This window comes from Miscanthus floridulus, chromosome 2 (genome assembly GCF_019320115.1).
Source record: "Miscanthus floridulus cultivar M001 chromosome 2, ASM1932011v1, whole genome shotgun sequence".
Classification (NCBI taxonomy): domain Eukaryota; kingdom Viridiplantae; phylum Streptophyta; class Magnoliopsida; order Poales; family Poaceae; genus Miscanthus; species Miscanthus floridulus.
In genome coordinates this window covers 132,505,281-132,522,816 of record NC_089581.1, presented here as the reverse complement: position 1 = coordinate 132,522,816, position 17,536 = coordinate 132,505,281, and the positions used below count along the sequence as shown (strand labels likewise).

General features: G+C 42.6%; 1 pseudogene; it reads right to left on the bottom strand.

Moving 5' to 3' along the window:
• Positions 1-753: 753 nt before the first annotated feature.
• On the bottom strand, positions 754-15,819 carry LOC136530341 (1-phosphatidylinositol-3-phosphate 5-kinase FAB1B-like; annotated as a pseudogene).
• Between the last annotated feature and the right edge of the window lie 1,717 nt (positions 15,820-17,536).

The window sequence follows — 17,536 nt, the reverse complement described above, 5'->3', positions numbered from 1 at the left end:
CTACAACATCAGATGGCAGGTATGCAGACCGAGCACATCCAGATGCAGTGGGAGCATGCAGGCTGACAGCTTCGAGGCCGAGTAGACACATGCAGAGAGACATGAGGAGGTTATAACTTTCTTGATCAGAGGGGGGAAATCCGCTTCTTGAGTCAAGTCATCTTATCAGTTTAGCTACCCATACCTAGACAGGCTACCCAACTCCCTACTTCAGGCTGTGTGTTGGAGTGGATTAAGGTAAAAATTAGCTTAATTTTCATCCTAATTCATTCCAACACATGTATATTGAGGTAGATACGAGTGCATCCAAACGAACTCTAAGCCAACTACTATGTTGGTGATGATAAAGAAGTTGCATGACAACCTCGACCTAGTGCATTGAGGGGGGATGTTAAACACGGCAACTATAGCATATCTATCAATATATAAGGATATGGTAGATATTAGTGATTAATTCATTGATTGAAGATCACAATGAACAGTGATTTGTATAACTTAATCCATGTGTACTTCATATTCTAAACATAAAATACAACACAACCCTCTTGGGCTGTTTCCACACCCAACTATTTCCTTCAACTTAGTGTAATATACAGAGAACTCTCGAAGTCTCAAGATACCAGACATGATCTTTTTTAGTTCTATTTTTCTTCATTTTCGCGAAGGCAAACATGCGAATGTTACCAACAAACTGAGGGCATCTTCTTTCCTCAGCAACACGGGAGGTTCATAGGAAATAGAACACAGTAGCAAAAATGTTCTTTGCAACTAAATTACAGTGAAAAAAATAACAGCAAAATTCGAAGTTATGAAATGGAAAAACACTTTCTTTTTACAATTTCACAGTATTTACATACACTTGGCTAAAGCACCACATACATGATTTTTCTTGGTGGACTCTCCCAGAAAAGAATTTGAGAGTCTACCTTCATATAGAATGTATGGAAACGAGGAAACAAAGATATATATTAGGTGCATAAGTATGAAACTAGTTCTAATATTTCTACATGCTATAAAATTTCAATGAACAAGGGCTCATGGAAACGAATGACAGCTTGTACAACCCTATATGCATGTTGATTTCTATCTACAACTTTCAAAGACGGGGGCTAAAACTTTTTACATATAGATCCTCCCCAAAAAAAGAAAAAGGTACGGATACCCAGATAAATACAGCTACCCCAAAAAGAATGAACAAAATTTCAATAAAATCAAAATCTATAGATGTCGCAAAAAAGGAGTTATTCCCTGAATAATTCCTAAAAGTTATGCATGCATATCTCACAATTCTGTCAAGAGAACCTGGTCGCTGTCCCTGTCCTGACCACTCTCAGCTTGCTTGCTGGGGATGATCACTAGAGGCGACCACTGGTCTGGAACGACAAGAAAGTAGGCCGACATGGCTTTCCTAAACCGCTTCTTGTACTGCTTTGGTGAAATTACTGTTGGCGACACATTCTTTGGTCCACCTAATATCCCTGAAGCTTTCACCCATGTCTCTAGGTGTTTGTCCCACGTGTATTGTCTCATGAAATCTATAATTCCCATTACAAGTTCATGCCTTTTCTCATCAACACCAACAAGTAAAGAGTAATCCATTACATCGATGGACTGCACCAAAGTTGCGAATATTTATGTCAGTATAGGTTCCACTGGTTTACTGACAGGAATTCTATCAGAGCATGTGTAAGACATGATATTAGTAAGTTTCTAAATGAAGCACCACTGCAGCATATAGTTACATCATTTATGATCCATATTTTTATATCATGATTATAGATTTACAACATACATATTTTGGGTCTAGAGTCTAGACAATATCAAGTTACAGTTACCAACATGAAGGTCGAGTATGTTAACTGGCACAGTCGAGAAGAACACCAATAATGATACATGCCACATTTTATATAAATATAAACATACATAAATTGATGCATCTCCTGAGCTAGATAGCACCAACAGTTCAACACTTCCACTAACTGGCCTAGTATGTCTGTTCCTATATCAGTTAAGTCATGACACATAAGTACATATCAGACATAAAGTGATTCCCAAAAATGTTTGGTTCTCTTATTCTTCTTTTCACCAACATGACATCGCCAATCATGCATGTTATTAGTAAGACTGTAATAGAGCCAACCTCATGTTTCACACCACACATTACGCACCCTTTATAAGGAATGCATTAAGGATACAAGAAGACAACACTACATGCATATGCTCGGAGGGTTATAACAAAGAACTGGTAGGCAAGAATACTAGGATGCCATTGATTATATAATTTATATAAGTTTGCTTGGCTATGGGTAATACCTAGAAGTTCTAGGGTTTTTGACATTTGTACATAAGAGCATATTTAATGTCACACTGCCACTCACGTCCCAGGTACACAGTTCTCTTTTTAGAGAAAATAATCCTTTCCAACTGTACTATAAAGATGAACTCGCATCTCATGGTGCTAGCAAATTTTGATCACTAGCAACAGACATATGGATTGACCATAAGATCTAATGGAATAAAACAAGACAGATATGTAAGCATATGGTTTATACTTACAGCAAGAAAGGATGTGTCATTCCAAACAGCTCTCTCCAGCAACCTCTTTGCCTTGTTTCCGACAAAAATAGGTGATGTAGGCATCGCTTCAATTAAGTTCTGATCAAGAAGTACTTTATCACTACCATTTGAGTCTGGGTTATATCTTGATCTTGCAGAACCCTTCAAATCATACAATGTTGTCACATTACGCTCAAACAAAAGATTTTCCATCACTAGAACATCCATCCTCATCTCCTTACCTCCTTTGAGGCTCTTAACCTTTTCAAAATAATATTTTGCATTAGCAATCTAACAAAAACTGATTCTGAAGTTGAAAATAAAATCTGCCTTCACAAAGACCAGAATCAAGATGGCATTGCTGCCAGGATATCTGGATGCAAAATTGACATGATCTTCCAATCTTTATGAATATTGGAAGGCTGACTATTGGGTTACTTTTGGAACAGTTTGGATCCAACCATGAGTTAGTTCATTTCCAGGCTGTTGGATCACTCTCACTCAATGGACAGCTTGGATAAATTAATGCCTAGCTAATACTGTAAAATAAGATTTAATAAAAGTACATACAATATTGAAGATATGGCTAACATAAACGAATTCCACTGAAATAAGAGTCTTTCTTAAGGGGGAGCTCATGATGATATTTTGCTTCTACAGTCAACAGTTACTTTTTCCTGCTGCAATTTGATTCCTTTTCCAATCTGATGGCATCATAACTGAATAAACCAAAAGAAAGCAAACTATGGATATCTAGTCGCTCCATCTTTTAAAAGAATGTATGCCATTATTTTTATTTGCAAGGACTCTAAGATGTCTCTTTGACGCTATCTAGGTTTCTTTGGGTATTTTTATTTGATTTGGCACTGTTAAACAGGAAAACAAGACAAATTCCTTTTTTTTCAAGTTATGAGATAACTATGAGCCATTCCTACTACTTCTCACGTACAGTTCCCTGAGAAGGGAGTGGCTACCCACTGGGTTCTAGCCAAAAATAAATCACATCAAAACAAATTACTACTGGTGGCAAATTAAAAAAAAAGGACACTTACCTGATAAATACCAAGAATTTTTGCGATTTGCAAGTAGGACTTCCAGTTGCAAATCGACTCAGATACATATCTTGAAGAGTCTTGGAGCAAACTTCATGAAAGACTCTAATTCAGTTTTGGTAACTGCTTAATTATGAACCGATCATCCATTGATTTTGCAAAGAATACATTGCTCTTGCCTCCTTGAGCACCCCATTTCTTGCAACGACTAAGCGACCTGACAAATCACGCTCTGATGGACAGCATAATCTCCTCAGAGCATCAAATTGTTTGGCATAGTAACAAATCACAGTGTACTTCACCTGTCCTAGAGGACCTTCATCCCCAAAATTCACTTTTATGTGACTTACTTTTCGAGGTACAAGTGAATCTGAAACAAGTGGGTTCTTGCTTCCAGACATGGAGAAGATAATGTCCTCTGTAGAGACAACACTTCTTAGAAGTTCAGAAGTACATTCATCCATTTCAGTTAACGAGGCACTTCTTGAGTCACATTGTGGGAGTGAAGTGTCTGTCGTTTCTTGTTCCAGTTCATCTGACATCTGAAGATGATATTCATGGGAGGCCAGCGCATAAGCGATAATGCTAGTAGGTTCGTCATCAAAAACTCCAACGACAGTATCACTGATTCCTACAGGAAAGAGAAATTTAGGTCCAATCTGACGCTCCACTTCCCTTAAGAAAAAAATATATTCGGGAGCATATTCGTTGAGCGCATCAAATCGGTTTGAACGATTCCATTGCTTATTGAGAGAACGGTAAAATAGTAAGAAAGGCATTCCTATCCAATTAGAATGGTCTGCTGCACTGTCCCCTGGCTTGCTCAGCAATATAGAGGCATATGAAGGTGTAGTATCACCCATATGTTCTTCTGAATCCTCTGAGGATGCTGTAGATTCTGGCATGGTTACCTTGCTAGAAACAGGATCATCTTTGCCAGTCCATTTCACTTCAAGTGCATTAGTCACATCCAATACACTAGGAAACTGACCTTCTGAAAGGGTGCGTCGAGCAACAAGATCTGGTTCCAAGGGAATTGAATCACCACTTACACTGACACTGCTGTATAGAGGAGTTTTGATGTCTCTTTGAAGTGAATCCAATTCGCCTGTAGCCATTTGCTGGACATGATTTGAATTGACAGTACCCGCATCAACTCCAGTGTGATTCCCTCCATAAATGCCTTCCTGAAGGCACTCAACATATTTAGCATCTTTGTTGGCAGACCTATTCCCGCTGCATTCACTTTGAGGCTTTAGTAGTACATTTTGCTCAGCAACACTATCTATAGAATGGATCTTCTCGTGACGACATCTATCTGATCTTGCAGCAAATACCAGTCTTTTATCCCACAAGTATGAATGGAAGAGTAACTGCCTTCGCAGCCTATTGATCTCAAGGATGTCTGGTTGGCCTTTCTGCATATCCCTTCTCAAGACTTTATTCAGGCATCCCTAATAGTACAAAAGGAAATAAATCATGTAACATTGACAATGCACGCATCCAGGAGTATAGGGGAATGGATTGTAAGGTTTCTGCATATGCTGTAGGTACAGTGAATTAGGGTGCATCTATTGACTGTATGACAATAAATTGAAAAGTATTTTGGGAATTTCTTTTATGATTAACATTAAACTTAACAGATCAGATTAATAGCTCCAAATACCCCAATCCCATTAGGGCAATCCCAACCCTAAAAATAGGATGGTTTCCATAGAATTAAATAGAGTGCTACGTTATCCTTTAGCTGATGTTTTGCTGATGTAGGAGACTTAAAGAGGAGAGAAGTTGAGAAACTGAGTCGGCTCCCAAACCTATGCACAAGGAAACCGGCGATTTGGCGTTGGGACAGGACTCGTCATTTCCTCCTACAGGATCTGCTGTGCTTGCTTCCGCTGTGTCGCCGCAGCACCTTCCTCCGCTCGGCACCATGCTGTCTCTCCTTCCGCCCCCACATGTGCGCAGCCTGGCCCGCTCCCCTCTGCTCCCGTGTACGCCTCCCTCCGCTCTGCTTCCACATACACGCGACAGTCTTCCGAGCACACCCCTCCCTGCTGCACTCCAAGCATCGCGGTCACCATCTCTACCACCGTTGGTATGAACAGTCTATTTGCCCTCACCTTCCCCTCTCGTGGCTTCATTTCCTGTTGCGATGTCGATGGATGAAATACAGAGTGTGGTGAAATTCTGGTGTTTTTTGAGACCTCTGAATAGCTTCCGCTGGTCTTTATTGGTCTGGAATCTGGGTCTTTATTGGTCTGGAATCTGGGTACAGTTATCGTGGCACGGATGGATTTGTGACCTGAACTGCTTTAGGGAATGCATATGTCAGTTGCATTGTTGAACAGAGCAGATTTGGGGGCTCTGTGGTGGTTGAGGTAGAGGATAAAATGTGCCGCCCTTTTCCATATGGCGACCAACAAAAGATCATCTGTTGGGCTATACTAGTATATATAACTGTATCCTAAAGATCATTACAATATAGAACCACTTTGTATAACCTGTAAAATTATGATTTCATTTTCTGTCAGGCAACTAATGTTAAACTACTAGCCAAAGGGCGCCTAGCTCAAACGGTTAGGTGACCCAGCGGCACTCAGGTCCTGGGCTCGACTCCCCGTGGGAGCGGATTTCAGGCTGAGGTTAAAAAAATCCCCTCGCCCGTCCCCATGTGCCAAAGAGCAGTGGAAGGCCCCAGCCCGGTTCTCATAGGGTGACGGCACCTCCTGTGTCAGGATGGGGGCGGGGGTTCGGGGGTTTTCTCGATCTGTGTGAGAAGATCCTTCTTTTTAACGGAAAACCCGAGGGCCGTCATAACCCCCCGCAGGTCGAGTTTTTTTAATGTTAAACTACTTTGTTCCTTGTGAGAATTCTGGATAATCTTTTGTGGTGCATGCAACGTAAGATGTTATTTTGTTGCTTGACATACCTGATCAACCTGTTTTGCATGAGGTCTATTAATTTTTCTCTAATAGAAACTACTATGGAAACCATGGGTTGGGAGGGTTAGTTTCTATTGAATATTTATTGCTATATCTCTCCTCTAGAAACTGCTCACAGAAATCATGGGTTGGGACAGCCCTTACCCTGATATGAAATATTTACATTTGCTTCTACACCAAAACACCAAGAATCAGACAACAATATGAGATCAAGTGTTCACTTATCAGTAATACCTTTTCCTTGATAGCACATCACAGATGCAGATTTTGTCAAGACAGTATATGCACATGGTACAGTTCAAGCAACTGTGGCTATTTGCAGATGAAGTTGCGAACAAGTTGGCTGTCTAGTGGTGTTTCTTTTCCAAGACTTGATATTACAAGTTACATTCTCTGTCTAATGATTATCAATCATGTAATGCGATAAAAAAGCGGTATGGAAATGCACCGTACCTCGAATTCTGACTTTTCCTTTCGAAGCATGATTTCAAGATCAGCAATGTAATTGCTAAATTCCATGTTAAGAGAACTGCCTTGAACCTTTTTGTCAGATATCAAGTGTAAAGAATGCAATACTTCATCAAAGAGATGTTTTGCTCGCTCAATAACCTAGCAAATTCACAAGAAAATGTCAACTTCTTAGCCGCATGGATAAGCGACTTCGGATACCTGAACTTTTGAATTATGAATTTTGGGCAAAAATGAATACAGGTGCATTTATGCAAACAAAACTACTAACTGCTTAAGTTACACACCTCGTTTGCTTCCTTTTGTATCCAATCCAAGGGCTGGTGACCAAAATCAAGTTTATGAGGTGGTAAGTAAACAGAATGAACCCTAATAGGAGCATATCGGAAGCAAGCAACCATTTTGCCAAACCTGTGTATAAAGAACAAAAAAGATCAGAAACCAAGATACCCATTGCATTATATTTAGGTAAATTGTGATCATTCTTTATAAGTGACTTAGAAATAAGCATGGACATGAAACCTGAAGAACATGGGTGCACGAGCACCATTCATATGCATGGAATACTTATTAACCCATGTCTTTTTTGAAAATTCAAAATCACATATAAATATACAACCAACGGTAAGGGGAGACGTCAGATGTATTTAGGGAAAGGGTTATCAAAGGGGGCTCTTGGAAGGAAGAAGACGACATAAACAATATGTGGGACAAGATGGCAACCAACATTCGGAAGGTAGCCTCAGAGGTGTGTGGAGTAACCAAAGGAAGGGGACGTGAGGCTAAAGATACTTGGTGGTGGAACGAGGAAGTCCAAATGGCTATTAAGGAGAAGAAAGAATGCTATAGACGCTTGTACCATGACAGGAGTGTGGACAACATAGAGAAGTATAAGGTGGCAAAGAAGACTGCAAAGCGAGCTATAAGTGTGGCAAAGGGTAGAGCGTACGAGGATCTTTACCAACATTTGAGTACGAAGGAAGGAGAGAATGACATTTATAGGATGGCTAGGGTTCGTGAGAGAAAGACACGGGACTTCAACCAAGTTAAGTGCATTAAGGATGAAAGGGAGCATCTCTTGGTAAAGGAGGATGAGATCCGACATCGATGGCAAGAGTATTTTGACAAATTGTTCAATGGTGAGAATATGGACACAACCTTTCAGTTAGATGACTCTTTTGATGACACCAATAGGCGCTTTGTGCGGAGAATCCAAGAATCTGAGGTCAGAGAGGCGTTGAAAAGGATGAAAGGAGGTAAGGCGATGGGACCGGATGGTATCCCAATCGAGGTGTGGAGATGCCTCGGGGACATAGCTGTAGTATGGTTAACCAAGCTGTTCAACCATATTTTTCAATCGAACAAGATGCCTGATGAGTGGAGGAGAAGTATATTGGTACCGATCTACAAGAATAAAGGGGATATTCAAAGTTGTACAAATTACCGAGGAATTAAGTTGATGAGCCATACTATGAAGCTATGGGAGAGAGTTATCGAGCATCGCTTGAGAGCAATAACGCGGGTCTCTATGAACCAATTTGGTTTCATGCCCGGAAGGTCAACCATGGAAGCCATTTTCTTAATAAGACAAGTTATGGAGCGGTATAGGGAGAAGAAGAAGGATCTACACATGGTTTTTATTGACTTGGAGAAGGCTTATGATAAAATACCAAGGAATGTTATGTGGTGGGCGTTGGACAAACATAAAGTCCCAACGAAGTACGTCGGGCTCATTAAGGACATGTACAGCAATGTTGTGACTAGAGTTCGAACAAGTGATGGAGACACGGATGACTTCCCGATTAGGATAGGACTACATCAAGGATCAGCTTTGAGCCCTTATTTGTTTGCTTTAGTGATGGATGAGGTCACAAGGGACATACAAGGGGACATTCCTTGGTGTATGCTTTTCGCGGACGATGTAGTGCTAGTTGATGAAAGCCGAACAGGAGTGAATCAGAAACTGGAGTTATGGCGGGAGACTTTGGAGTCCAAAGGTTTTAGACTTAGTAGAACTAAAACTGAGTATATGAGATGTGACTTCGGCACTACTACTCGGGAGGAGGAAGATGTTAGTTTGGAAGGTCAAGTAGTGCCTAGGAAGGATACCTTTCGATATTTAGGATCAATGCTACAGAGGAACGGAGATATTGATGAAGATGTTAGCCATAGAATCAAAGCAGGGTGGATGAAGTGGCGGCAAGCGTCTGGTGTCCTATGTGACAAAAGGGTACCACAGAAGCTAAAAGGCAAGTTTTATAGGACGGCGATTAGACCTGCTATGTTGTATGGTGCAGAATGTTGGCCTACGAAAAGACGACATATTCAACAGCTAAGTGTCACGGAAATGCGTATGTTGCGTTGGATTTACGGTCATACAAGAAGGGATCGAGTTCGGAACGATGATATACGTGAGAGATTAGGGGTAGCGCCAATTGAAGAAAAGCTTGTCCAACACCGGTTGAGATGGTTTGGACATGTGCAACGGAGACCTCCAGATGCACCGATGCGTAGTGGAATCCTAAGTCAGGATAGTAACGTGAAGAGAGGCAGAGGAAGACCGAAGTTGACTTGGGTAGAGGCAATAAAAGGAGACTTGAAAGGATGGAATATACCCAAAGACTTAGCCTTAGATAGGAGTGCTTGGAAGACAGCTATTCACGTGCCTGAACCTTGATTGCTTCTGTTGGGTTTCAACTCTAGCCTACCCCAACTTGTTTGGGACTTCAAGGCTTTGTTGTTGTTGTTGTTGTTGTTGTAACGGTAAGGATATGGGTTTCATGGGCACTCATGTGTACCTTTTCCTTCTTGAGTCTAAATGTAAAAGTATGAAACAACTGAATATTGCTCACCCATAGAACCGGAGGCAGTCCCTGTGCAGAGAATGGCCACAACTGGCCACCCTACTTGCAGCTGCATGGTTTGAAAAGCTAAGCTCCAAAAATTTACCAAGTGACAAACCCCAGGCAGCATCAGACATGACAATCCTTTGAGTTGCTGGAGGAAACCCATTACTCCAAGGACATTTCAGACATCTGTGCCACATCCAAATTTTCCCATCCCTTTCACCCGACAAAACAAATTCGGTAAGTTTTCTAACTGATATGGTTAGACTTCCCTGGTGATGAGTATAGCAATGGACATGGGCTTCAGGTGGCTTATCACAGGAACGACACTGATAGCCCTGCAAAGGCATTCTATCCAAATTGAGAAAGGGAAAGAGCATAAAACTCTTTCAAAAGGAATGGACACGAAGTCAAAGGGGAGGATCCCCTAAAATAAAAATGAAAAGGGGAGGAGATGGACCTGATCAAACAAGTAGTCCCGCAGAAACCTTCCAAGAGGCTTGTCAAAGTTACCATAATACTTGATGCGTAACAGCTGGGAACGCTCACAAATAGTACCTTTCCATACACAACGTGTGGACAATGAGACTAAGATGCTTTGATGATCAGAAGGCACAACTTCATCTTTATTTGATGTGCTATCATCTCCTTGACTGGTCTCTTGGTTTTGTACAGCAGCAGTAAGCACTGGTTGAATTACCACAGAATTGTTCTTGTTGATGGTTTTCACATTAGCCAAAGCATATGAACCTTCTAATGACTCCTTGACATTAGAACTATTGATATTAGTGCTAGCTTTGACTGTGCTCTGGTGATAACAACTTGATATGCTGGTTGGATCCATTGTCACCGTCTTACCATGTAATCTCATTGAACCATCGTGATAATCACCAAAATGCATACTCTTTTTGTCTACACTAGAATATCTAGGAGTATGGTTTGTGAGTGCACCAGATGTAGACGCAGAAGATATGGAAACAGAAGTTGAAGTTGCAGTGACCTTAACTAATCCATCTCCATCACCAGTCCCGTTGTTGAAATTGCTGTTATTAGCACACCAATGTCCAAGAGAATGAGAGTAGGTATTCTGAGAAGTAAAGGATTCACTGGATACTGGTGCTTCAACCACAGCATTTTCACCTGGTTGAGTTGACATGATGTAGTTGGTACCAAGGTGGTCAAAACTATCAGTTTGCTGGCTATTTGAAACATTAATTGTGAAGCCTGGCACTGCCGAAATGGAGCTGTCTGCAGTAGATAGTTTGTCTGGCAAGGCTACAGTCAATGGAGACTTCAATGGAAGTTCTGGTAGGGTTGCACCTTCATCTGCAAGGAAAGATGTTTCCAACGCCAAGTGATATGCTGCAAAAATGCCATACTGGACCACATGCTTAATTTTCTTGAGCTCATCCATGCTACCACCCTTTAGCAGAACCTGCAGATAATATAGGCCAAGAAAATAAAGTTGTGGAGAAGTACAGAGCATATACATTTCATTGGTTGATGCAGACAGACTGGAGGATGGCAGGAATTGTAAAGGTCCTTTAGCTCGCTAAAATAAAGGGCACTAGCCCTTTTGACAGGCAAGTTTCATTCACTTTGGCACTTCTTTTGGTTTGAAAGAGTATGAAAACAAGGAGACAAGTATGTTACTAAGTTCACCAATGTGGCATTATTTGGTGTCCATCTATCCCACAAGAAAAAAAGAGCAAAGTAGTGTATGACTTACAGTGCAACCCAATGGTTTTGGGCATCCTTCAAAGAACATCATGGTCTTCACCATTTTCTTTGACACATTACCCGAGCTAACAGACTGTTCATCGTATTTATCTACATGAAATAACTCGCAGTAACCAAGCTTCTGAGATGGTAGGAGATCAATAGAAGGAACTATCTGAGCACCTGTGCAACGAGCAATACGCTGCAAGAGGGGCTGCTTGATATTTAAAACCAATGATATGTTCTTTTCTAGAAGCAAATCTTGAGCATATCGAGAAACTGAATTCTCAACCAAAAGCAAGTTGGGTTTTTGAGCTACAATCTTTGCGACTGCCATTTTAAGGTGATCTGTTTCCTGTATACAAGTGGAAACATATACATAAGATCAAGGAAATCTAAGATCACGTACCAGAAACACAAAAGTTCACGGACCTGCTGGAGCAATGTATCAATACTTGACAGCTGATTTGTGACTCGATGGTACTCAAGAGCTCCTGCAAGTAGTAGGAGACGGGGCTTCTCTATTCTAGTTGTCATGCGCCTATGTGCGACATTCTTCTTACAAACTACTCCTTTTACAACAGTGCTGAAGGAAATAAGATATAGTATCAGATAAGAATGCATAAAAGAGTTTTAAGGCCCAGTGCAGTATGAAACAAACAAGAAAGACATTTTAGCTGTTGAACAATTAGATGGAAGCAAACTGCAAACAACATTAAGCTACTTGATGGTTAAAATGTTTGAACAGGATTTGTGTTAGTTGCATGTAAACCCTTAAGTGGAGAAAGCATTTACAGTACAGGCTTCATGCAGGGGCAGATACAGGTTAGGTTGTCGGTAGAAGTTAAAGCGCCAGATAAAGGTAGTTAAAGACTCATGGGGAATATATATTACTTTGGGCCAATAATCCTCAGGATATAGGAGCTGAGAAATTCCAAATCTATCCTATGGAGAAGCACTGCAGCAGGCAGCAGACTAGTCCAAAGCATCCCTCTCATGGCCACATAGCTTCTTTACCCACACTGGGACCAACAAGTTTTCTCATGGCAACTTGAGAAAATAAGTAAGATGAATACTAGTGGTCTCATGGGTTTTGCTCAACTTGACACATACCTGACAGCCTGAGGCATTCAGAACCAACCAAGTATACATTCTGTAATAAACAATACTACACAGTTGGTCATTTAACGTGTTAGAAAATACCTGCTCAATGAAACCGACTATGATTACCAAGCTATAAATGTTTTGCTTTATATTTGGAAGTGGAAGGGCAGGCCTGGTGCAAGCGGTAGAGTCTTACCGTCTGTGACCGGAAGGTCCCGGGTTCGAGTTGTGGTCTCCTCGCATTGCACAAGCAAGGGTAAGGCTTGCCACTAACACCCTTCCCCAGACCCCGCACAGAGCGGGAGCTCTCTGCACTGGGTACGCCCTTTTTATATTTGGAAGTGATAGAGTAGGTGCATGCCATAGGGACATCATGCCACAATGTTTGCTGGACAAAATCTACCTTCATAAGGTATTTGTCAAGATGAATACGTTATTTTCATGAGCTTCATCTCTTTATTCAAGCTATTATGTAATTTGTTACGATCTGATTACTGCTGGGCAAGCTCGATTCTATGTCTACTAATGTATTTAAGATGTATCAGTGAGCTTTGCATTTGTAGGCTTATAGCTAGCTGAGTACAGGGTATGAAAAAAAAAACATTCACCTTTCACTGCGGTGCCCACATGCTAAACACTTAACCTTGACATATCCACCAGGATCCATGCCACCACCCTGGCTTGTGTCTGGCCTGAGGAAGTTGGCAGCTTCCCATGATACAGAAGTAACAATCTCCAACCAGCCCATGTCATCACCTTCATGTAACGAAATATTCTCCACCTCTAGTAGCTGAGAAATCAAAGCCCTAAAATGTCCATCAACGACATTCTTCATTACTTTCTTATGTTCTTCGCCCGGCCGATCTCTACTTCGGAACTCTCCACTGCCAAAACTACTTGACGATCGAATTCGACACCGTTCACCATCAGCTACAGATTCGTCGTCGTCGTCGTCATCATCAAACAAGTCAGTTTGCATCTCATCTTCTTCATCTTCTGGTTCAGGAGGAAGCCAGAAAAGTTCATCCTTTTCAAAATCAACTGGGTTTGTATCATTACTTTCTAAAGCATAAATGGATGACGCAGCACCACATTCAGAACTATTATCTGGTTCTGGTTCATTGTCTGATTTTGTAACGGTCGGTGTGCTAGGAAATCCTTGATCAAGACCATGCGGGGATAGTTCTTTAGAGGTCACAGATTCTTCAACTGTCTGCGACGTTTTTGAATTGTAGGGTGTGGGCGCATCAAGCTCATAAAACTCATCTGGGCCATAATATTGTCCATTCTGTTGTTGATGTTGTGCCTGCCTATCAGAGCAGTAAGCAGGGTATTCTTCATCTTCATCATCACTCCTGATTTAAAATGTTACATGACGAGGTAAGCATTAGCCAAGCATTTTGAATTTGTCAGCACGAAAAAGTAAAGGTTAAATCAATACATCTCAGTATAATAACAATGCAATTCGTTTACTGAAGGAAAACAATGATCAAAAACAGATCATGATATATTGTACTTTAACTGGGTAACATTATACCATATGAGGTTTCAAACAGAATACCTGTTTGTGTAGTAGCCAAACTGAACTGAAGAGTCATCTTTGTTTGAAACAGTGGACAGACATTTCTCAGGAGCATGAGCGTCTTGCATATTATGGGAGGTCTTGTCATGGCAACACTTTGGAGGACTAATGCTGGTAACACAGCCCAAATGCTGATAATTTCCAGTAGAGTAAGAGCCAGCCGTTGTGGTAACACTATTGATGGTGATAGCTGACTTGGTGCTGAACAAACTCGCCTCGGACAGGGAAGGGCTGAGCACCGGCTGTACCTGTTTGAGGGAAGTGACTCTTTCTTGCTCCCATTGCTTGAAGCAGAAGTTGCAGACCCGTATCCTGTCCCCCTCATCGACATTTCTGTCAGGGCCACTCGAAACTGGGATGGAGTTTGCAGTACACTTGCCACAGAAAATTCGCCCACAGCGACGGCAATGATGCCTGCGGTTGAATATAGTGAATTGCGTATCACAGTCATAGCAAACTCGACAACTGTGATCGGGCATCCAGAAGTCCCTGGAGACATTTTCTGGGTTGGAGCGTCGCGGCAGCCATGATGTCAAAAGCTTAACTACGTCAGCAAATGTTTTATTTGGGTCCTCCATTGGTGGCTGAAATTGTACCACCTCAAAGAAACCCTCATACTTGCATCCTCATCTGCTGCGACAGAAATCTAGAAAGACATGAAGGCACTCGTTACAACAAACTAACTGACAAAAAGAAGCAGAAAAATTCAATGCACGCTGTACAAATATACAATTTTCCTTTGAATTCTCGCTCCAGAAAGAATGATTGTGTTCCATCTGCAGCACGAATTTCCTCAACAAACAATAGAATGACTTGTATGATAAACTTACAAGTCGACAATCCCAAAACCGTGATGCATTTATACACTGCCCTATCCCCATCCGCCCATCTGACATAATAATGAAATATACTCGACCAAAACTGGATAAGTAGTCCAGTGTCCAGCGACGAAGCCAGCGGGGGGGCTACTCGTGCTCCAGCCCCCCCTACGGCCATGATTTACATGGAGCCCGGGCTTAGCCCGGGCTACCGCCACGAGGAGGAAGAAGAAGGCAAGGAGGGGCTGGAGGAAGAAGAAGAGGAAGCCAGCCCTGGCTTCGTCGATTCCTGGCTTCGTCGCTGCCAGTGTCCACATGGCAAGTTTCGCTAAATTCAAAAGCATAAAAAGAAACAATGATAAGGCTGACACCTAAAGAACAAAGAAATAAAGTGTTGATGATTCACTGTTAAATTCGCAGAGTTCAGCACCCATGTAGTCCAGTGTCCACATGGCAAGTTTCGCTAAATTCAAAAGCATAAAAGGAAACATTGATAAGGCTGGCTCCTAAAGAACAAAGAAATAAAGTGTTGATGATTCACTGTTAAATTCGCAGAGTTCAGCAACCATATATACTATCTAATCTAATCTAATGCGGCCAAATAAATCAGTAAAAAGGTACAAACGGCAGGCCACTCTGTAGGACTGTAGGCGATCGGCAAGATAGACGCAGTAATGTGGGCAGGGACAATACCTCAGAATCCCCTGAGATCGATCAGAAGAGGACCCCCCCCCCCCCCCCCCCCCCCCCCCCCCCCCGGCCCGCGGCCCGCATTGCATCGGAATCGGCGGGAGCGCGATCAGGATCGATGGAGCGGGAGGCGCGCGCGAGACCGCCTCCTAAAACAGGCACCGGCACGGGCCACGGAGGAGGGAAGGGGCAGAGAACTCCCCCCGCGCAAAGATCCCCGGTGTCAGAATCCTACGTCGTGCCCCGCACCCGTGTCGCAGCGAGGCAGCGGGGGCGGGGCGGGGCGGCAGCGGGGCGCGCGCCGGGCATTTGGCGGCGGCGAGGCGCCACAGGGCACGAGACGTCGCCCCGCGCGGTGCGGTCGGGAGAGGAGCCCGGTGTCGCAGCGGTGCGGGGACGGGCGGCGGCGGCGGAGGAATCCAACCGGAGGAGCGGGAGAAGATCGCAGGCGGTCGGGTGGCGAATCGGCGGAGGAGGAGCGGGAGGGAGGGAGTGGGGAGGAGAGAGAAAATGCGAGGAGGGGCAGTTCGTTTCTATTTTTTATTATTTTTAGCTGCTGTTTTTTTCGTAGTACTAGAATTTATGATTTTCAATTCCCGTGGCTTTGGGACTGATTGACAGGTGGGGCCGCGAGGTGAGGAAGTCGCGGAGGGCCCACAGAGGCTCCTGGGAAGCCCGTAGGTCTGGCTGGTTTCGTTTGGATGCTTGCTGCTCTTCCTTTCGTCCAAAACGACGTCCATATTTTTTTTTTTTTGCAGTTCACGTCATCAATTTTTAAGTTAAGCTATGTTGCTCTGTTTATATTCAAAAGTAGTGCTTAGCATGTGCTGGGGAGCGGGCAATGTGCAAGAATCATGGAAAGATGCTGGTTTTTCCTATAAGAAAACACATGCCTCCACTCCACTCGTCGTTAGCTGCTACAGGTCGTTACTGAAGCACATACATGCCTACATCCGACATCCTACTCGCATAATCTTTTCCCATACACAAGAAATAATAACATTCGCTGACGGCTTTTATTTAACTTCACTCGGGTTATATTCTCGTAGTCGTAGCCGCCCACCCACTCGACTCGAGGGGCGATCTTATTTGGATCACACAAGAGGACCGGATCAGAGACGGCAGAGTCAAAATCATGGTATTCCAAAGCTAGAAACATGCTCGCCGTCCCGAGACAAATCCATTGCTGTCAACCTTCTTTTATCTCGTTTTCTTCCTCTTTTTAATTATTAATTTAGCAATAAAGAAATTTTCTAGTGATCGCTATTGGGCCATGAAATGTAACCGTCCACCATCATCAGTTCGCCACCCTATGCCGTCGCATCCGATGGAACGGGGGCGCAGCGTCGGCCCAGTCCGGCGCAATTGCAGTGAATGGTGAAAGCGGCGCGAGGACGATAGAAACGGGCTCTCATCCATGGAAGTATGGAACACAGGCGTGTTCCGCAGAGGAATAGATCTTCGTCCGAGCTGGTGGGGACGAACTGCTGTCTTCTTCGAGATATTGGTTTGGTAAAGATAAAAACTAAAAAAAATGCCGCAAATCAAGACTTTTCAAACCTCGGGCTTTAATTCTGCACAAGAAATATTTGTTTCCCTTTGGTTTTGGATCAAAGTAAAAATAGCTTCGAATATAGGGCATGTCTTCGTTAGAGATTGTTTAAAAATTAAATCTCAAAAACCGAAGAACTTAAATTGCATTTGAGCACTTAAGACTCTAAATGACTTCGATAAACAAACTTGTCAACTACAAAGTCGT